The 23,544-nt window shown below is 42.2% G+C and overlaps 1 long non-coding RNA gene across 1 annotated transcript in view; it reads right to left on the reverse strand.

The window, feature by feature from the left end:
- Positions 1–23,544, reverse strand: part of LOC123602265 — a 44,121-nt gene that overhangs the window by 6,844 nt on the left and 13,733 nt on the right. Inside the window, exon 2 of the long non-coding RNA XR_006714429.1 lies at positions 12,188–12,312. This is a non-coding gene — a long non-coding RNA (uncharacterized LOC123602265). The remainder of the gene's footprint in view (positions 1–12,187; positions 12,313–23,544) is intronic.

Raw genomic sequence — 23,544 nt, forward strand, 5'->3', positions numbered from 1 at the left:
AGCTCATGACCATCTTCCAAAGGAAAACCTTCTCCCTACTTGAAAGCAGTTATAAAATCACATCTCGGCCTTTTATTTCCCAGCCACGTGATGCCAGTTACTAATAGCAGAAGGAAAGAACGTGACTCATTCACGTTCTAGTTCTGATGGCTGATTGCCATAAATTCCCTGGTCCCTAGGGCTCACCACGCCTCTCTTTTGTGACCATTCTCCACAGTCATCGCCCAGAAAGTCACCCTTTTCTCTTGGTTTCCTCCAGGAGACTTCTAGAAAGACATCTTAAGGCCCATCATTCCATTTGTAAGATCACACTGAGTCCCTTTGCCCATCTCCCAAACAGACTCAGGGGAAGACTTGATTTTAGCATCTTCCCGTGTATTTGTGTGTATACAGGCACATTTATTTCTAGAATCAGAGAATCTTTGTCTACCCTCATCTGCCTCTGTTCCTACCCACCATCCTCTCCCGCCTTCCCTGGAGTTTGTTTCCCATTCATAAACTCAGCAGGTTCACCATCACTCAAAATACACAACAGTAACAGCAGCATATGTTAGCTGGGTTATCTCCCTGAAGGGACACTGTGCTCATGACCCCCTGAGCCCCCAGCTCCCAAAAGGTCAAGGCCTCAGCATTCTCTCCACTCTCCTGCCCACCCCCCCCCCAAAATCAGAACAGGACCTCCAAACTCACAGGAGCGACTGCCCTTTTACTGAGGGGAGGAGGGAGAAGAACTTTGGTTGGCTTTTAAATCGTTGTCCTAATATATTGAATTTATAGCCCAACAATGTTAGGACACATATCACTTTAAAAGTGTGACTATGTCTTGGTGACAATGCGAGGCTGCTTACGGTAGTAACTTCCCCCTAACTTTCTGGAACAGTCTCAATATCTGGGCATTTTTTTAATGGAGACAGTTTGTTAAGTGTGTCATTAAATGTGATTGGAATGTATAGCTTTTATATACTTAAAAAAAAAATAAGGAGGGGTGGGGGTAGAATGTCCTTTCTCAGACCATGGGCCCTGATTTGGGATTCAGAAAACCTGATCCCTGTAACAGTAGAACACTACATCCTCAGGTTCAGCAGCTTTGCTGGTGGATTCAAGAGGCCGAGGCTCGGGTGGAGAGTGTGAAAATACTTTGAAAAGACCTTTCACTATCCAGATGCAAGCATTTATCATCATCATCATATCATCATTATTAGCAATAATAAGTGCATCAGGGGGAGCTTTTCAAATGCAAATCTAATCACATTGTGCCTTTCATCCAAGGCCTCCCACTGCTGTTAGGACAGAAGCCAGAGCATACCCCAGGCCTCCAGGCCCTTCATGGCATTTTTGTAGGAAGAATGGCAGGGCCTGGCTCTTGCCCACCTCATACCGTCTCCCTCTCATTCCCTGTGCCCCATGCAGGCCTTCTCTCAGCTTGGATTTGCTGCACTCCTTCCAGCCCCGGGACCTTGGCACACTCCTGATGTCTGGAATATTTGTCGCTCCCTAGCTCGCTTGGTTAGCCCTCTCTTTTTGTGCCCATATCGTACATCGTCGAGGAAGCTTTCTCTACCTTTCCTGACTGGGTAAATCCTTCCCTTGTACATCCTCACAGAATCATGTTCAGCCATCCATCTATTTATTAATTCATAGTCATTGAGTGTCTACTATGTGCCAGGCAGTATTCTGGAGGTGAGGAATATAATGGTGAACAAAGAAGTCCCAAGGGAGCTTCCACTCTAACAGAACAAGAGGCAATAAGCAAACAAACACATACACACCTACTAGAACATCAGGCAGGGATAAGTGCTGTGAGGAAGAGAAGGCTGGGTAAGGATTAGTGTGGTGGCAGGAGCAGAGGTAATCACTCCAGATAAGGGCAGTGGAGAAGATGACACTTTCTGAACAGATGACACTTAAAATGAGGCTTCAGTGAAATGAGGGAACAAACCATGAAGAGGTGAATGGAAAGACGAGTTCAGACAAAAGGAACAGGAAGGACAAAAGTCCTGGGGCAGGAATGAACTTAGTAAGTCCAAAGAACAGCAGAAAGCCAATGTGGCTAGAATGGAGAGAGCAAATTGGGAAGGTACTACATGAGGTTGGAGGACATTTAGACAAGTCTTTTGGGGAATTTTGCTACAACAAGGAGCGGGGAAACACATGAGCATTCTGGAGGGTGTTTCTGTTTGGGTTTTTACTCTGTTTTAAGATGGGAAGCATTGCAATATAGTTGTGTGCTAAAAGGAATGTTCCAGTAGGAAGGATGACATTGGTGATTCACAAGAGAGAGATCACTGCAACCAGTCCTCCAATAAATGAGGAAGAATGGGGTCCAGGGTCCAGGTGGAGAGCTTGGCGCTCCACATGCACGGGGACAATTTGTAATCTGCGACAGGAGAGGGCACAGCACATACATATTGATGCTGGAGGCTGGTCAGTTTAGTGGTGGATAATGAGCATTCTGATGGCCTCTGTTTTCTCAGTGAATAGGAAGATGAGATCATCAGCTGAGAACTAGGCAGGAGAAGGGCAGTGAGGCTGGAGAAAAGAGGAGAAGGTACAAATAGCCATCTTGGAGGGTGGCAGACTGACTGGGGACGGTAGTAGGACCGCTGGGCAGTGCTGAGGCAGTCCACTTATTTGAGGACTTCAGTGTAAACCAAGACCTGTCTGTGCAGTTGCTACTGTTTTCTCCAGCCATGTTCCTGTGACCAGGGGCAAGTACCAAAGAGGTGCTCCACAGGGTTTAACCAGGGTTGGTGTTTAGGTAGGTGGACACAGGGAGCATGGGCGTTATGGAACAATCACAATTCTAGGCCATAGAGTCTAGGTTGGGTGAGGAGGAAAGGAGGACCTATGTGGTGAAGGACAGGAAAATATGGTAGAGGGCCAGGGGATTGAAGACCTCAATAGGTGGGAGAATCGTTGGAACGGTAGTCCTAGGATCACTGAGCTGGGAAGGTCCATGGTGATGATCTGAATGGGATGGTTGGAATGGAAAGTTTAGAGGTTCTGTACTTGTGGCAAGGTCTGTGTGTGACTATGGCTGAGGTGCGGAGGAGGAGAGGATGATGGTATTGAAGCATCAAGAAACAAGAGGCAGGGTAACAGATGGTCATCTACATGGGTCTTAGAGTCACCACAGACAATGGCACGAGTGGAGGTACAGAGAAAGTCAGTGAGCCTGGTGGTCAAATTACCAATGAACACATGAGCAGGAGGTAGGTAGAGAGCACAAGAGATGGTCTGATGACAGGTGCTTGCATTTTTTGTGTTTATATCATTATTTTATTAATGTTGATTTACGCACTACCCTGTACACACCACTAAGGGTAGGGACCACATCTGCTTGCGTTCACCACATTATCACATTGAGCTCCTAGCTCAATGCCTAGCACAGAACAGGTACTTAATAAAAACTTGTTGAACAAATGAATGAATGAACAAATACTAGTCTCTGGAATTGAAGGGGAGAGGGTGAGAGGCATTGATCCAATAATTTGCTCCTTTCTCTTCCCATTAAAGTCCTCAGCATAGTGCTTATTTTCAGAAATTTCAGTCAATGGTCACTCAACTGACATTCATGAAATACCTGTTAAGTGCCAGGTGCCGTGCTGCATGCTTCAAAGAGAATTAAGACATGGGTGCAGCTCTCAGAAATCTCAAAGTATATCCAGGTGAATTCATGAATAAATCACGTTAATACAACGTGAATAGAGCAATGATAGAGAGAGGTATGAGCAAAATGCTCCAGGGACACAGAAGCTGACTGCCTTGGGGGGAGAAGGGAAGGCTGTGGGTACAGATAATATCTGGAGAATGAAGATGGTCAGCTACCAACACAAGTGGATGTTAGGTGAAGGACCAGCCTGTCCACAGGTATCAAGGATGAGAAAAACTTAGCAAACAGAAGTCTGATGAAGACTAGCAGATAAGCTAAAATGTCATCCGGCCCTGATATTTAAGGTCAGCTGGTTGCAACCAGCATGCTAACTAACTCAGTGGAGAAAGAATAGTATTTTTTTTAATTTTTAAAAATGTACTTATTTGTTTTTGAGAGAGTGAGCGAGAGCACACATAAGCATGTGCACGCAAGAGCAAGGGAGGGGCCGAGAGAGAGGGAGAGAGAGAATCCCAAGCAGGCTCTGCAGGGCTCCATCTCCCAAGAAAGAATAGTCTTTTTAACAAATGGTGCAGGGACAACCGGACATCCACATGGAAATGAATGAAGTTAGACTCCCACCTCACACCACATACGAAAGGAAATTCAACATGGATCAAAGACCTGAATGCAAGCATTAAAACGAAAACTCTTAGAAGAAAACCCAGGTGCAGGGCGCCTGGATGTCTCAGTCAGTTAAGTGTCTCAGTCAGTTAAGTGTCTGACTCTTGGTTTTGGCTCAGGTCTTGATCTTGTGTTTAGGGGCATTGAGCCCCGTGGTGGGCTCCGAGCTGACAGCATGGAGCCTGCTTGGGATTCTCTTTCTCTCTGCCCATCCCTTGCTCTCTCTCTGCCCCCCCCCACCTCAAAATAAATAAATAAATTTTAAAAAAAAAGAAGAAAACCTAGGTGCACATCTTCATCATCTTGGATCAGGCAATGGTTTGTTTATTAGCTGTGACACCAAAATCACAAAAGAAAAGATAGATAAATTGAACTTCAAATTTAAACTTTTGTGTTTTGGGGCACCTGGGTGGCTCAGCCAGGTAAGCCTCCGACTTCGGCTTAGGTCATGATGTCGCAGTTTGTGAGTTTGAGCCCTGCTTCGGGCTCTATGCTGACGGGCCTGGAGCCTGCTTCAGATTCTATGTCTCCCTCTCTCTCAGTCCCCCCACTCACGCTCTCTCTCTCAAAAATAAATAAACATTAAAAAAAACTTTTAAACTTTTGTGTTTTAAAGGAGACCATCAAACTAAAAAGACAACCCACAGAATGGGAGAAAATATTTGCAAATTATACATCTGATAAGAGACTGGAATATACAAAGATCAGTTACAACTCAACAGTGAAAAGACAAACAACCTTACATTTTAAAATGGGCAAAAGACTTAAATAGATATTTCCCCAAAGAAATGACCAATTAAGTACACGAAAAATTTCATATCACTACTCATTACGGAAATACAAATCAAAACCACAATGAGATGCCACTTTATGCCCACTAAAATGGCTACAATAACAAAGACAGACATTATCAAGTGTCGGTGGGGATGTGGAGAAATTGAAACCCTCATACAGTGCTGGTAGGAATGTAAAATAGGGTAGCTGCTTTGAAAACAGTCCCTCAAAAAGTTAAACATAGACCTACCACATGACCCATCAATTCCACTCCTATATATATACCCAAGAGAACTGAAAACATAATCACACAAATACCTGTACATGAGGGGCGCCTGGGTGGTGCAGTCGGTTAAGCGTCCGACTTCAGCCAGGTCACGATCTCGCGGTCAGTGAGTTCGAGCCCCGCGTCAGGCTCTGGGCTGATGGCTCAGAGCCTGGAGCCTGTTTCCGATTCTGTGTCTCCCTCTCTCTCTGCCCCTCCCCCGTTCATGCTCTATCTTTCTCTGTCTCAAAAATAAATAAATGTTGAAAAAAAATTAAAAAAAAAAAATACCTGTACATGAATGTTCACAGCAGCAAGAATTACGATAGCCAAAAAGTGAGACCAACTAAAATGCCCATTAATTGATAAATGAATAAACAAAATGTGGTATATCCATACAATGGAATGTTATTTGGCAATTAAGAGGAATGAAGTATTGATAAGGGCTAAAACACAGGTGAACTCCGAAGCATTATGCTAAATGAAAGAACCAGATGCAAAAGACCACATCCTGTATGCTTCTATTTGTACGAAATGTCCAGAATAGGCAAATTAACAGAAACCCAAAGTAGATTAATGATGGGAAAAGGGGGGAATGGGGAGTGACTGCTAATTGGTACAGGCTTTCTTTTGGGGTTGATAAAAATGTTCTGGAATTAGGTCGTACAACTTGGTGAATATACTAAAAACCACTGAGGTGTACAAATTAAAAGGTGAATTTTATGGTATGCGAATGATAGCTCAATTTTTTTTAAATGTCATCCAGGGTCCCTGTGGCAATTAGGCCATAGTAAGGTATGTGGGTTAAATCCTGCAGGCAATGGGGTGTGTGTGTGTGTGTGTGTGTGTGTGTGTGTGTGTGTCTACTCTTCTTCCACTGTAGTTGGAAAAGCAGGAAGGTGAAATCAACAAAAAATTCCCTACAGTGCTATCACCACGGGGCAATCAGTATGAATGGTTTGCTGTATTTCCTTATACTCTCATTTGTGGTTGTAGTGAGATCGTGTTTTATGTACAATTTGATATGCTGCTCTTTTTTTCAGTTACCATAAACTTACTCTAAGCAGTATTTAAAACTAAATTTTCTTACCTAATTATAATAGTTATTTATGGTAGAAACTTTGGAAAATATAGAAAATTATAAAAAAAGAAAATTAAAGTCATCCATAATCCCACCAGTTAGAAATAATCATTACAGACATTTTAGTGTATTTTATTTTGTCTTTTTTCTATGAGTAAATGTCATTTTTAATAGCTGTATAATAGGCCATCCAGTATCATAGATTACTTTTATTGTAATATAGTTAGGCTCTTTCCAGTTTCTCTCCATATAAATAATGATGTAATAAATATCTTTGTTCATGAAGCTTTTTCATAGATGGGGTTATTTCCTCAGCTTCTCAGAAGTAGAATTACTAGTCAAAGACTGAATATGTTTAAGCTTTTATGATGTATCCTTAAATTGCATTCTAAAATGATTCGACAAATTGCATTTCTATTAGCAATAAATGAGATTGCCGGTTTCACAGCATCCTCATCAGCATTGAGGATTATACTTTTTAAAATTCTCCTTTTTAAAAAATTTTTTGATTCTAATAGAGGTTTCATAAGAAAGACAGCAGCATGCTTAGGTTTGTATTTTAGATAATAGAGCAGGTGGGCACAAAAGAGGTGGGTGAGTGCTGGTGTGGCAGCCAATTAGGGAAATGCTGCACTAGTTGCACTAGCAAAGGAAAGAAATGACACTGTCAGGCAGTGAGGATGGGCTTAAAGACATTTAAGATTAGAAGGACAGTTCTTTTTAATTTTTTTTAAACATTTATTTTTGAGAGAGAGAGAGAGAGAGCATGAGCGGGGGAGGGTCAGAGAGACAGGGAGACACAGAACCTGAAGCAGCCTCCAGGCTCTGAGCTGTCAGCACAGAGGCCAACGTGGGGCTCGAACTCATGGACCATGAGATCGTGACCTGAGCCGAAGTCAGACGCCCAACCAACTGAGCTACCCAGGTGCCCCAAGACACTTCTAAGAAAGGATAGGTTGGATGTGTGCCAGATCCAAAAGTGGCAGGAAGGAAGGAAGAGGTGTCAAGTTTGACTCCAAAATGTCTACCTTTGGAGGTAGAGTGGAGGGTGATAGCTGTAGCTGAGGCAGGGAAAAAGGGAAGGAGGAGCAGATTTAGAAGGAAAAGGAAGCTTTCTGACTACAACATGTTATTTTGGGTGACTTCCAGAGTTACAGGTGGATATCAACATATCCATTAACAGCATGAGTCTGAAGCTCGGAAGAAAGGACAGCACTGGGGTTAGTAAAAGTTTGGGAACTGTCCGCATGTAAGTGGTAATGAATGAGATCAATGAGGGAATGCCAGGGAATACCTACATTTCTAAGACAGAAAGAGGAATGAGTGAAGGAGGAAGGGCTACTTAGGAAGCAGAAGGGGAACCCACAGACACTGGTGCAAAATGCCAGGGGAGGGAGAGGTTCAAGGAGAGAGAATCATCAACAGTGTCAGATGCGTCCAATCCTACAAGAGTCACGAGTCACAGAGGAATGCCGAAGAGGGGGCCTGGAGAGTGGGCAGTTGGGGGGTGGAGGTGTCAGGAAGGTGTGAGAGAGGACAGTAGACTCACTGGGAAGTCATTCTCCTTAAGTTTTTCTGTCTCCTTTCATCAGGGCAGGAGCTGGTCAGTGATTCCACTCTTTCCTGCCCACCAGAGTGGATTTGTAGTACAAATGGAAGCTGAGAAAGAGGGTGGGAGACAGGGCTCTGAGTCCTGGCTCTTAATCCCGGACATCTGATCCAGGCTTGACCCGTGATCTCTTTACCCATAACACAAAGGGATTGGTGAGTAAAAGGGTGCCTGAAGCTGGCCTTGGTTCAGTGCAGGTCTGCGGTGAAACGAGAAAAATAAAGCCAACATAGTATGTTTTCATGAAGGAAGTTAACTTCATGAAGTGTAAAAGTCTGTCCTTTATTCTGAGATTATGTCTTTCCTACCTTTTATAGTAAGCTGTCGTTTCTTTTGTGAAATGATGGTAGATGGTAGCTGGGTTTTTCTCCTGGATGTTTCTTTCCCATGTCTTCATTTAGCAAGTAAGAAGTTGGTAACTCTCTGTTGGCCCACCAAATCAGTTTGGTGATGTTACTGACTTATGAATTGGAAAAGTGTAGGAATTAGTGGCCTAGATTATTTATTTATTTATTTATTTATTTATTTATTTATTTATTTAATTGAGAGCAGGGAGGGGCAGAGAGAGGGAAAGAGAGAGAGAATCCCATGCAGGCTCTGCACGGTCAGCACAGAGCCAAATGTGGGGCTCAAACTCACAAACTGTGAGGTCATGACCTGAGCTAAAATCTAGCGCCAGGCACTTAACCAACTGAGCCAGCCAGGTACCCCCTAGATATTTTTTAAGGATCTCATCTATAAAACCCTGAAATCCTAGCCCTCTGGAGTTAGTCCTAAGAAGGAAAATATAATGGTACAATGTAGGGTGGAGCTAGCTACCACTAATGTAACCCCACCTTCCAGTAAAAGGGCTTTGAGTCTGGGTCTTGGCCCTGAGATGCTGTGTTTCTGGTCCCTCTTTATCCTGCAGTCTTCGTGTGCTCTGCAAGTCTGGTAACCCAGAGCCCCAGCCATAGTCACTGCTACTCCTTCCCCAGCAGCCAGGTTCTTCTGGTGTTTTATCCCAGCTCAGAGCCAGTCTCCTGCACAAAGATGTTCAGTAAGTAGTTGTTGAGTAAGTGAAAAAATGAGTTCCTATTTTATCTATGAAGAAATTATTATTTTTTCTTTTTTTTAACATTTATTTATTTTTTGATAGAGAGAGAGTACGAGCAGGGGAGGGGCAGAGAGAGAGGGAGACACAGAATCCGAAGCAGACTGCAGGCTCTGAACTGACAGCACAGAGTCCGACACGGGGCTCAAACTCACGGACCCTGAGATCATGACCTGAACTGAAGTTGGATGCTTAACCGACTGAGCCACCCAGGTGCCCCATATGTCTTTTTTTCTTTAAGGAGGCTCCATGCCCAGCATGGGGCTTGAACTCATGACCCACATAACTATGTGTCATGTGCTCTCATAGATTAATGGAACAGAATAGAGAATACAGAAATGGACCCACAAACCTATGGCCAGCTAATCTTTGACAAAGCAAGAAAGAATACCCAATGGAAAAAACAGTGTCTTCAAATGGTGCTGGGAAAACTGGACAGCGACATGCAGAAGAATGAACCTGGATCACTTTCTTACACCATATACAAAAATAAACTCAAAATGTATGAAAGACCTAAATATAAGACAGGAAACAATCAAAATCCTAGAGGAGAAAACAGGCAACAACCTCTTTGACCTCAGCTGCAGCAACTTCTTACTTGACATGTCCCCAGAGGCAAGGGAACAAAAGCAAAACTGAACTATTGGGACCTCACCAAGATAAAAAGCTTCTGCACAGCAAAGGAAACAATCAACAAAACTAAAAGGCAACTGATGGAATGGGAGAAGATATTTGCAAATGACATATCAGATAATGGGTTAGTATCCAAAATCTATAAAGAACATATCAAACTCAACACCCAAAAAACAAATAATCCAGTAAAGAAATGGGCAAAAGGCATGAACAGACACTTCTCCAAAGAAGACATCCAGATGGCTAACAGACACATGAAAAAATGCTCAACATCACTCATCATCAGGGAAATACAAATCAAAATCACAAGGAGATACCACCTCACACCTGTCAGCATGCTAAAATTAATAACTCTGGCAACAACAGATGTTGGCAAGGATGCAGAGAAAGGGGAACCCTTTTTGCACTGCTGGTGGGAATGCAAGCTGGTGCAGCCACTCTGGAAAACAGTATGGAGTTTCCTCAAAAAATTAAAAATAGAACTACCCTATGACCCAGAAATTGCATTACTAGGTATTTACTCAAAGGATACAGGAGTGCTGATTCAAAGGGGCACATGCACCCCAATGTTTATAGCAGCATTATCGACAATAGTCCAAGTATGGAAAGAGCCCATATGCCCCTCAAGTGATGAATGGATAAAAAAGATGAGGTATATGTACACAGTGGAATATTACTCAGCAGTCAAAAAGAATGAAATCTTGCCATTTGCAACAATGTGGATGGAACTAGAGTATATTATGCTAAGTGAAATAAGTCAATCAGAGAAAGACAAATATCATATGATTTCACTTATATGTGGAATTTAAGATGCAAAACAGATGAACATAGGGAAGGGAAGCAAAGATAATATAAAAAACAGAGAGAGAGACAAACCATAAGAGACTCTTAAATATAAAGAATAAACTGAGGGTTGCTGTTGGGGTGTTGGGTGGGGGGATGGGCTAAGAGGGAGTGATGGGCATTAAGGAAGACACTTGTTGGAATGAGCACTGGATGTTATACATAAGTGATGAGTCAATAAATTCTATTCCTGAAATCACTATTACACTGTATGTTAACTAACTTGGATTGAAATTTTAAAAAGAGAGAGAGAGAGAGAGAGAGCGAGTCATGTGCTCTACTGATTGAGCCAGCCAGCAGCCCCTATCCATGAGGAAGCTAACTTATCCCCTTCCTTAATCTCCCCAAAGACAGGGATGTGTACCCCCAGTGTCTAACAGCTGTCTTGTGGGTGCACAGGGAATATTTGAGATGAGTTTTTTTCTAACGCCAAGTGGCTAACATGCGGCAGAAACTAAATTTGAACCCAAATCTTTTAACCCCAGTCCACTGCTCTCTCTTCCCCACCATTGCCACATGGTAGACATCCATCACCAGCAGGGGTGAGGTCTGTGAGCAAGACGACCTCTCCAGACCTCCTCACATCAAACTCAGGGAGAAGGGTAAGCCTGAGCCAGGTCTTAACCTCGAGTGGAGATTTTATTCTGTTCACACGGGCTGATGAAGGAGGGGTGCATACAAGAGTTGCAAAGCTTCAAAACTTCACTTTTATCTTTCTCAAAGTAACGATTGCTCTTAGTTTAAGGAGTTAAATTTCGCTAAATACACCTTTAATGAAAATTAGCTCCTCTTCACCCCAGAGGCCACCATGATCACTCATTTGCATATTTTTTCTGGTGTTTACCTTCATAACTCTAAAGGACAAACTTAGATGCTATGTCTCCATCTGTCGAGTTCCCCATCAACTATTGGCCAGCCTGATGAAGGAGGAGTTTGCTTTTCTAAAGCAGTACCTGTTCCCCTCTTATGCTCAAGGTGGTTATAATTCCTGCTTACGTTAACACTTAATGTTGACCTTATGATTATATCATTTTTCCTCACTTGAGCTAGTATACCAAGATATGCTTCTCTTCTTGGACAACTTTTTGTTTACCCCGAAGTTAATAATTACCTCTTTTTCTTTTTCACTTGCTTAGTATTCTGGATACCAAGCAATTATTTTTCTCAGGCCTTCTAACAGCACTTTGACATTTCCTCAAACCAAGCAATTCAGATCATCTCTACTCATTCCGTTTTTTCTCACAGACCTCCCTAACTGCTTTTTCCTTCCACTGTACTGGTTGTTTCCATTGACCAGCACCTCGAATCCTAGAAGCTTCCTTCGCCACTCTCCTGATTTAGACCCTCTGAATCCCATGTCACCTTCTAGCTTGGTTTATTCCAAGAAAAATAATGCTGCGTTATCTAAAAATGTCTTTACCTCCCTTCAACTTTTCATTGATAATTGAACTGAATACAGAATTACAGGTTGGGATCATTTTCCCTCAGGATTTTGATAGCTTGCTCTATTTTCTTCCAGCTTCTGATGTTTTTATTGAGCATTATGAGGCCATTCTGATTGCTGATCCTTTGTAAAAACAAAAACAAAAACAAAAACAAAACAAGAAACCTACCTTGTGTCTTGGGAAGTTTTTAGGATTTTTTTTCTTCATCTCTAGGGTTCTAAAATTTCACAGCGATATGCCTCAGTGGGGTCTTTTTCTGTCATCGTGCTTGGCACCCAATGGACCCTGTCAAACTAGAAATTCATAGCCTTCAGTTCTGGGGAAAATTTTCCTATTACTTATTTTAATAATGTTCTCCCTTCCATTTTTCTGTTCTCTCTGATATTAGGCAGAGTGAGGGGTAGAGAGTAGTGGAAGGTTCTGTCCAGGGGAAGTCTCTCTGATGAAGTGACATTTGAGCAGAAATCTGAATGAGCATTGCCTCATTTACCTGAAGAAAATTCCTGACATCTTCCTTGTCAGGAAGCTTTGTTCACATGCCTGGTGATCTTTGGCTGAGGATCTACACTGAGAGGGAGGCACTACAGGCTGATGGAGGGCTCTGTGTGTGTGACTTGGGGCTTGTCAACTGGTGGAGTTCACTGTTAGGTGTTCCGGTGGCACACTAGCTTTTTCACGGGGCAGCTCCTTCCTCTGGGATTGCTTAGTTTTTCCAGAGAAGAATCTTCCAGTCTCCTGCCTGGAGGTGGTGAGAGAGGGAAGAGGTGGGGGTAGGGGGTGGAGCGAAGGGGATGTCACCGTTCATTCACCCATTCCTACCGAATTTAATTCATCACTAAGTTTCACCCTCACTCCTCCTTCTGTGACTCCCTGAAATGCCTGGGCCTTTCTGGGATTCTGTTAGGCAAGCTTTTTGACTTCTTGTGGGCATTCTTCCCTGCAGGGTTTGAGTACCTGCTCCTACCATCCTTTCTCTTGTCCACTGATGTCTCTTTGCCCATTCTCCTTGTCCATTTGAAAAAAATTTTTTTTCAACGTTTATTTTATTTTTGGGACAGAGAGAGACAGAGCATGAACGGGGGAGGGGCAGAGAGAGAGGGAGACACAGAATCGGAAACAGGCTCCAGGCTCTGAGCCATCAGCCCAGAGCCTGACGCGGGGCTCAAACTCACGGACCGCGAGATCGTGACCTGGCTGAAGTCGGACGCTTAACCGACTGCGCCACCCAGGCGCCCCTCCTTGTCCATTTAAATGGAATTTTAAGAGAACTTGCAAGTAAACATGTATTCAACCCAGTGTGTTTAACCAGAGCATAAGATACCCTGTGAAACAAATTCTTGCAAACCTGATAAGGCTAAGAATTCTTCTTCTTCTTCTTTTTTTTTTTAAGGAAAAGAAAACCCTTGCAGAGTTTCCCTCCTGTAGTGAGAGCACTGTACTTGACAATCATAGAATTTTATGGGTGAAGTGACCTCAGACATTATGTACTCTCACCACCTCATTTTACAGATGTAGAAAACGAAACTCAGACAGCATAAGTAACTCACCCAAAGTCACAGAGTAGAGAAATCTAAGGAGTCCCTCTATTTTCCACTTGTAATCCTACGCCATTCCCACTACCGCTCAACCTTCCCAGAAAAGCCCCTCAGGCAATAGAAAGATTTTCCTCTTGATGGGGCTTCCAAAGCAAATGCCTTTTTGCTCTCCGGGCCAATCTGACCCTGATCGGTCCCATCTGGAGAAGAACCATGACAATGAACTAGACATTGTTTCTTAGCAAGACCGGGAGTGCTCCTGGCATATTAAACTGAGATCATTTCTTAAAGGACAGAGTCAGGATAACAAATCCACCTTAAAATAAACCTCAAGTCAAATTACCAATTAACACCTAAATGTATTTAAGCAGAAATAAGTTTAATCGTCTAATTAATTTTTCACCAATTAAGTCCATTTTTACATGTTGCATTTTACACTGCCTTGGCAATGAAAGTAATTGGATTCCTTTATAACCACTTTCCACTTCCTGGTTTGCTAAGTAGTTCAATGCTATTGTCTGTCTACAGAAAATATAAGTCCCCCCAAACTGGCCACATTGCAACTTCAGGAAGTTCATAAAGTACTCCTTTTGGGAGTAGCTGCAAAGATGACAAGATATGATATCATGGAGTGGAAAAGGTGCCTGTGGTAGGCAGCCTCCAACGTGGCCCCTGGGGTTCCCTGCCTCCTGGCGCCCACACTCGTGTGCACTCCCCTGCCCTGGAGTGTAGGCTGGCCTGGTGACTCACTCTTAAGGAGTAGAATGTGGCAGAACTGATGGGATGTTATTACGGAGATGAGGTTATGACTTCCAACTTAGTTGTTGCCCCTCCCCACCCTCGCCCCTCCCCCTCCCTTGACCTTTCTTTTTCTTTCCCAGGTCTAACCCTAACTGTGTCCTGAGCAACCCCACAGAAAGGTCCACTTGCCAAGGAGCCAAAGCCTCTGGCCAAAAGCCCCTTGAGTGAGCTTGGAGACGGCACCTCCTGCCCTGGAGACTGCAGTCCCTGGCAGGGGCCTGAGAGCAACCTCCTGAGAAACCCTGAGCCAGACCACCGAGCTAAGCCATTCACAGACTCCGACCTTTACCAGCTTTGGGCGATAATACATATTTAGTGTTCTAAGCTGCTACATGTGGGGATAATTTATTATACAGCAACAGTGGAGGAGACCTAGGTATGGGTTCTGACTTTTCAACTTCTTTGCAAAGCCATCTTGTATGTGTCCCTTCACTTCTCTTGATTGTGCCTGTTACCTCTTCTGTAAAATGGGGGTAAAGACCACACCTACCCCACGGAGTTGCTGAGGGGTTCAAGGAAAAGAAAACTAATTTTAATATTTTTTTAAGTTTTTTTCAACGTTTATTTATTTTTGAGAGACAGAGAGAAGCAGAGAGTGAGCAGGGGTGGGGCACAGAGAGAGGGAGACACAGATTCTGAAGCAGGCTCCAGGCTCTGAGCTGTCAGCACAGAGCCTGACCCGAACCCACAATCCATGAGATCATGACCTGAGGCGAAGTCAGAAGCTTAACCAACCAGGCCACCCTGGCACCCCAAGGAAACTAATTTTAAAATGATCGTGAGATAGTAGGAATTTTTATCTACACTATCTCATTTAATGTCTTTCTTAAGTGTGTTTGTTTGTTTTATAAACAGCACACAAAAAGTAAAATCTTCGGTCTGGTCTATCTATCTCTCTATCTATCAGGTTTAAAGGCAGAGAAGAACATTCATAAGTATCATTTAATGTCTTTCAAATGGGAAAAAAAAACAAATGTGAAGCATATCCAGTAAATTGGAAAACCATACTCGTATCATTAAAGTCAATTCGTTTTATGATTTATTAAAACACTGTTTAACCAAACATCGAGCTTGGATCAACCTTAAATAAACCATATGCCTTTTAGAACTGATGGGTTTTAATTAGTTTTTTAATTAGCATGTGAGAAGTTTGTAAACCTGTTAGTTTTGCTATCTAAATCAGAAGAATAAACTATAAGATTCTCACAAGAGGAGCTCTTCAGGGCCAAGGTTAAGGCCCATGGACCCCCTCAAATGAATATGGCCCAAGCATAACTCTCTTCCACAACCCCCCCAGGCCAGCCCTCATTACTGACCCCAAACGCTTCCTGCTGTCCAACCTGGAAACCGAGTCACCTACCCAGAATCCTCCCCTTCCACTCCTCACCCCACGTCGTATCACCAATTCTACTTCAGAAACATTTCTTCCTCTCCACTCCTGTGCTGCCATTTTAGTTCATATTCATCTCTTCCACAGTGAATCATTAATGCAATTAATATTGTAATTCTAGTAGTATACATGAAATATATTACACATAACTATAATATCATAATAAATATTAACAAATCCCATTTATTGACAGTGCACTACGTTTCACAAGTTCAAGTCTGAGCTGATGATGAGACTTACAGGCCCCCTGTAAGCGGAGCTAACAGGTTGCTTCATTCAGCTCCGCAACAGCTATGCGAGATGGAAGGTTAAGAATAGGCTGCCTTAGTCTAAATCTCAGCTTTTCCACTTACTCTGTGCCTTTGGACAAGTTACTTAACTTCTCTGTGCTTCAATTTTCTCACCTGGAAAACAAGGATAAATAATAGCACTTACCCCATAAGGATTAAGAATATTTTAAATGCATAGAACAGTGCCTAGCAGTCAAAAAATGTTAGCTATTATTATTTTGGGTCCATATCGTGTTTTCTCCAACACCTGTATCTCTCTAGGACAAACTATCCTTTCCAGAGCAGTCTGATTCTTCTTCTAAGGAGCCATTTGACCATGTCAGTCCCTTAGCATGGAACGTCAGGAACATAGGCCTTAGCATGGTCCACCTGTCTAGCTCACCTCCCTGGCCCTCAGCTTCCACTTCTCCCCACCCCCTTCCCCATGCTCATTCCCCACTTAATGTCTCACCATTCCTAAAACATGCCCCTCTGAACTTAACTTTGTGTCTCCCCACCAAGACAAATGAGGTACAGTGAAGAGATGGGCTCACTCAAGGGGTGGCAAAGGACAGCACCCAAGATGGCGGCTGGATGCTCCCCCCTCTCTTTCAAACTCTGTAAGGATTAGAGACCAAAGAGCACTGGGACTTAAGTCCTTCTATGTGGCAGGGATAGCGCAGGACTTAAAATAGCTGGGATGTTTGCTACCAAGAAAAGTCACATGAAAAGAAAACGAAGTAGGCCTTTTCCTACCTTCCCTGGGAGCACAGAACTGCCTCGGCTACCATCAGGAAAAAGAGAAGAAAGGAAGAAAGAAAGAGCTTGGACTTTAAAGTGAGCCCACGTCTAAATCCTGGCTCTCCCTCTGGAAACAAACACATACCCTCACTTTCTTTGGCTGGGAAATAAGAATGATAATGGTTCCTTTGCAAAGTTGATGTGAGGATTCCATGAGAAAACGTATGTAAAAGTACCCAGTACATCACACGGGCTCTAAATTAAAGGCTACCTTCCCATTTTCTCCTGAACTGTTGTCTGTGCCTATAAAGGTCTCCCTGTTCACCCCACCCTGGTGGGTGCCTGGTGAACTCCTACCCAATCCACAAGTCCCAGGCTCAATGCCATCCTTCCAGAGAAGTCATCCTCCCTGGTCTTCTCAGGGAGAGTTCATGACTCCCGCCACTGTCTCCCCCTGAACTGGGGACTCCTCCAGAGCACGAATCACTGCTCAAACTCCTTTGGATCCTTAGCCTGGCATCATTCAAAAATAAATGTCTGTGGGGTAGTGTTCCATGATTTCCTTATGAAAATAAAGACTTCTTAGATGCTTTAAAATATTTTCTTTACAGTATTCTTTGTAATAGAGAAAATTTGGAAGCAATATACATGTCTAATAATTAGAGGTTATGTAAATTATGGTTAATCCTCAAAATGTGGTTTGCTGCCATTAAAATCATCTTACAGAAATGTACTGTTGACATTAAAAAAAATGTTCTCAATATACATTGTGAGGGAAAGAAGCAGGTTTCAAAACAGTACTATGTACAGAATGATCCCATTTTGTGACAAAAATATAAATGTTTATGTATGCATAAAAAAGGTCTGGAAGGACCCAGTGGTTGTCTCTGGGTGGGTGGAATTTGCATGTTTCTTTTCCTTCCTTATGCTTATATGTATTTTGTGATTTTTCTATAATGAGCATAAATTACTTTTGTAGTAAGAAAAAAATTTTTTAACTACCAAAATTGTTTTTCTGATTGTAATGCATTTTCATTGTAGAAAATTTGGAAAGTCTGAAAACTATAAAAAAGAAAAGATAATTATGCATGTTGTTCTACCAAGAGAGTCTATTAACATTCTAGTATATTTCTTTCTAGTGTTTTTTGTTAATGTACGTATGAATTTTTTAAACTACTTGAGACCAAACTGATCTATAGTTTAATGTCCTGAAATCTTTTATTATTACTATGAATATTTTCAAAAATTATCACAAATTCTAAATACTAGATGTCTGGCAAAGGGCTAGAGAAATCAGCTATCCTAGGAGGGAAACAACTAAAAAGAGGGTTAATGGCCTCCCAAGTACAGCATAAGCATTTTAAAGACTTTCCTAGGCCCTAGAGAGGCCTTACATTGTTTAAAACACTTTAACATATTCCATAAGAACAATTTTAACTACAAAATTTTTGAAGGGGCCTTTTATAACTTTTGCTACTGAATCTGGCTAAACATACTCATTTAATTACAACTGGTGAACAACTCACTTAATTCATAATTGGCTATAATTTCTCAGTAACTATTGTACATATTTGGGAACTCTTGCAAAGTGAGAAAAATCCAACCTGCAAATTGTTTTCAAACATAAAGAAACAGTAAATTTCAACAATCAATGATGTTAACATGCTGTTACATTTAATAGGTTTTTAATTAAACATTTCTTGATTTTACAGTTTCCTTTTCACATTTTGGAGCCAATAACTTTTTTTGGATTTCAAACTTTTTCCTAGGCCCTGAAAAAGTACCTAGGCCTTGAGTTCTGTGTCTCTCCTGCCTCGCTGAGGAAAATGCCCTGGCTGAGTCCCCTCGGCCAGTGGGCAGTCATGACAGACAGATGTTAGAAACTGTCAGCAAGGACAGGAGCCACTGCAAAGACCAGCAGCAGGAAAGGCCAATTTATCCACCAGAGTTGTTTTTTCTGTGCCAACCTCCAGATAGAAAGTAGGAAATTTTGGACAAGGGATTCCTGCACAAATAGATTTTTGCTTCTCAAGTACAGAAAGTAAACTGGGGAAGGAGAAGAGAAGGAGGGTGAGGCAGAAAAGGAAGAATGAGGGAGGAAGAGGAAGAAAATATTTTAAAGAGGAAGAAAGGAAGGCTACCATTCATTAGTTGTTTATTATTACTCCGTGCTGAGCTAAGTGATTTACGTATTTCATTCAATACTCATGACAATCCTATGAGATGGAGACTATTCTCACTCTCATTTTACGGTAAGGTTCCTAAGGCTGAGCCTGGCTAACTCATTGCCCCAAGGTCACACAGCTAGAAAGTGCTGGCCCAAGACTGTCCGACCCCAAAGCCTGTGTATTAGCCCCTATAACCATATGGCCTCTCCACACGCACCTGCCCTATCCGGCCCTCCTACTTCCAGAAGAACAGAATTCAAAGCTGGAAAAACCCCATGAGACCAGCTCACCCTTCTTGTCTCTACTTTTGTCATAGCACTGCTCCCAAGGAAAATCTTGCTCCCTGTCGGCATGCTGCTGAGCCAGGCACTCCCGTGGCCCAGGGGCACTGTGCCTGGCCTAGAAAATGTGCTCAGGAGATGTTGGCTGAATTAATAAATTAAATAAATCTCTTATTTTGTTGAGGAGGAAGACCAGCGAAGGAAATCAATCTGAGGGACCACACAGTCCAGGTAAAACCCACTCACAGTGACTCAGCAAGGCAGTGGTGGCCGACTCTGGATGAGAATCCCAACCCATGCTTTCTGCACTATTTAACTGAAATTTACACAGGACTTTCCTCTTTCTTTTATGCCACGTCCCTCTTACAACAACCATGTGTCATATGGGTCGTATGGGATCAAATCTAAGACCAGCCATAGGACACGCTATTATTTTATGTTACAATAAGAGAGAAAAAAATGGAACAACACTGTCAAGCATCCTTGAGAGACACCCATCAACCAAAAGATGTATGCCTACCATGCGAAAAATGTGTGATGTTATCCATGTCTTAGAGATGTGGAACGGAGGCTCAGAGGAACAAAGTGGCAAGTCTTGGTCACAAAGCTATTAAGGGCCAGACATCTGTGATCCAAACCAGTCCAGGGCTCTCTCTACAATTGTCCCTCAAGGCACTATGATTTGATGACCGGGTTTTGGGGGGCGGGAGGGTGGAAAAGCTATTTAAATGAGCATCTTCATTCAACTGGTGACATAGCTCCTTCCCCACTAGATTATAAGCCTGACACCTGACAGCTGTTTTCCCAGCACCTAGCACTGTGGCTAGCACAGAGCAAGTCCTCAAAACATATTGGGGCACCAGGGTGGCCCAGTCGGTTAAGCGTCTGACTCTCGACTTCCGCTCAGGTCATGATTTCATGGTTTCGTGGGTTCAAGCCCTGTGTCAGGTTCTGTGCACTGACCTCACCATGCAGAGCCTGCCTAGGTTTCTCCCTCTCCCTCTCTCTCTCTCTCTCTCTCTCTCTGCCCCTCCCCTACTCACGCTCTGTCTCTCTCAAAATAAATACATAAATTTGAAAATATACATATCTAAGACATGGAAAGGGTTCACACTATGAGGCACACCAGAAGTGCAGAAAACATGGGCCTAAGTTAGAAGTCCACTACCTTGGGGCAGTCCCATGCTGCTGATATCCCAGGCAAGGGGAAAGGCAAGTGCAGAATGGCGGTGGGGTGGGGCGGGAGCCCAGGACTTCCGATGGCTCCTGACACAGACAGACCTGGTCAGAATCCCAGCTTTGCCAGCTACTAGCTATGGGACCTTGGGTAAGTTACTGACTCTCACTCAGTCTCTTTTTCCTTGTTGGTAAAATAGGAAAAACGCAGTTCCGCCGATCTCTTGAGATGGTGTGAGAATTCAACAAGAAAACAAAAGTAAAAAGCTTAGCATGGTGCCTGGCACATGGCAAACAATCCATCACAGCTAAAGCCAGGTAAAGGAAGAAATATTGGTCTTATGCCATCTTGAACAGAATCACACCAGCTGGAGGGCGGGGGATTTCATAATTGGGAACCCTCAGCCTCAGACTGGCCGTAGAAACAGACAGTCCTGCAGGAAAAGACCTCCCACCCACTTTTTCAAGATCAAATACACAAAATAAGAAATGAGAATTGAGAAATCACCATAGACACTAAATGAACTAAAAGAATCCTAAGCACTCACCTGGGTGAACCTAAAGCAAAAATGGTTAAACCCTGCATAGAATAGATGATTTTCTAGGAAAATAGAAAATATTACAGCTAATTCCAGAGAACTTTTAAAGATACAGTCAAGAAAGAAAGAAAGAAAGAAAGAAAGAAAGAAAGAAAGAAAGAAAGAAAGAAAGAAAGAAAGAAAGAGAGAGAAAACCTGAAACCTATTAAATACCACAGAAGACATTGAGAATGTTTTCAAAGAGCTATACCCCAAAAAAGTGTCAGGTCCAGATGGTTTCATGGGTGAATTCTACCTGCTATTTAAATTGTTCCAGAGCAAAGAGAAAGCAGGAAAACTTCCAAATTCTTTTTATGAAGCCAACATAACAGTGCATGAAGCCTGACAAAAAGGACACAATAAAAGAAAAGAAAGATGTTGGAAAGCTGCCTCTGCAAATCTGTAAACACGGCAAACATCTCCCTAAGAGTCAGGAGCAAAAGAAAGATTTCCACTAACACCATCATTATTTAACATTGTTCTGGAAGTACTGGCCTGTGCAATTATACAACAGGGGAAAAAAAAAAAAAACCCAAGAAGTATAAAAACAGGAAAGAACAAAGTAAAATTATCATTATTTTTAGATGGTATGGCTGTAAATCTAGAAAATGCAAGATAACTCACTCAAGAATTATCAATAAAATTATTTCATATCAATACAATAAGATAAACTGATTATATGATAAACAAAAGTGAGTAGCTTTTTTTTAAAGTTTATTTATTTTTGAGAGAGAGAGAGAAAGCACACACAAGCTGGGGAAGGGCAGAGAGAGAGAGAATTCCAAGCAGGCTGTATACACTGCCAGCAAAGAGCCTGATGTGGGGCTTGAACTCCCTAACAGTGAGATCACAACCTGAGCAGAAATCAAGAGTCTGACACTTAACTGACTGAGCCACCCAGGCACCCTGTGAGTAGCTTTCTTATATGCAATCATCAACTAATTAAAAAATACAAAAAGAGGGGTGACTTTGGCTCAGGTCACGATATCACAGTTCCTGAGTTCAAGCCCCACATCACGCTCTCTGCTGTGAGCAAGGATGCAATCATCAACTAATTAAAAAATAAAAAAGAGCCTGTGACTTTGGCTCAGGTCACGATATCACAGTTCCTGAGTTCAAGCCCCGCATCGGGCTCTCTGCTGTGAGCAAGGAGCCCACTTTGGATCCTCTGTCCCCCTCTTTCTCTCTGTGCCCCTCCCCAGCTTGTGCTCTCTCTCTCTCTCTCTAATAAATAAATATTAAATAAATAAATAAATAAATAAATAAATAAATAAATAAAATAAAACGAGATTCCATTCACATGGGCCACAACAAAAACACATTACAAATGTGCTAAATCTATAAGAAAGCTTTAGAATACTAGACTTAATCATCTGAATAAATGTAAACATATATCCTGCTTTTGAATAGGAAGATGTGCTATTGTAAAGATGTCAGTTCTCACAAGTCATTATATTTACAGTGATTCCAATGTTTAAAATACACAAAAAAGAATTGCTTTTGGAATAAGATGGGCCGATTCTAGAGTTCACGTGGAAACATAAACATGCAAGACCATGCATAAACATGCATGACCAGCCTGGAGAGTGTGTGGGGGAGGGCAGTGAGGGTAGACTTTGTTACCAGACACTAAAACGTAACATAGTTTCTTAGATACTACACGGAAACCACAAAGAAAAGGAAAAAATAGATAAATTTGACTTCATCAGAATTAAAGACATTAAAAAACCCACGAAGTTCAGAAAGTTTGTGTTTCACAGGACACCATTAAAAAAGTGAAAAATATAGGAGCACCCGGGTGGCTCAGTCGGTTAAGCATCCAACTCTTGGTTTCAGCTCAGGTCATGATCTCACTGTTCATGCATCTGAGCACTGAGCTGGGCTCTGTACTGACAGCACAGAGCCTGCATGGATTCTCTGTCTCCCTCTTTGTCTGCCCCTCTCCTGCTCAGGCACTCTCAAAAAAATAAGTAATTAATTAAATAATTTTAAAACTTTAAAAAAGTGAAAATACAGCTCAGAGAATGGGAGACAATATTTACAAATCATATATCTCATAAGGGACTAGTATCCAGGACATATAAAGAGCTCTTACGACTGCAAAAAACAAAAAACAAAAAGGATAAATAATCTAATTTTAAATGGGCAAAGAATTTGAATGGACATTTATCTAAACAAGCTATACAAATGGTTAATAAGCACAGGAAAAGATGCTCTACATCATTAGTCATTAGGGAAATGAAAATCAAAACCACAATCAGATACCAGTTTATACCCACGAGGACGGCTCTAATCAAAAAGGTAAACGTTAACAAGGTGAGGATGTGCCAAAATTGGAATCCACATACACTGCTGTTAGGAAAGAATGTAAAATGCCGCAGCCACTGTGGAAAACAGTCTGACAGCTCTTCAAAAAGGTCAACATAGAGTTATCATATGACCCAGGAACTCCACTGCTACATATACGTACTCAAGAGAATTGAAAACATACGTCTACGCAAAAATCTGAACACAAATGTTTATACCAGCATTATTCATAATAGCCAATAATCTGAACACAAATGTTTATACCAGCATTATTCATAA

This window comes from Leopardus geoffroyi, chromosome D1 (genome assembly GCF_018350155.1).
Source record: "Leopardus geoffroyi isolate Oge1 chromosome D1, O.geoffroyi_Oge1_pat1.0, whole genome shotgun sequence".
Lineage (NCBI taxonomy): Eukaryota > Metazoa > Chordata > Mammalia > Carnivora > Felidae > Leopardus > Leopardus geoffroyi.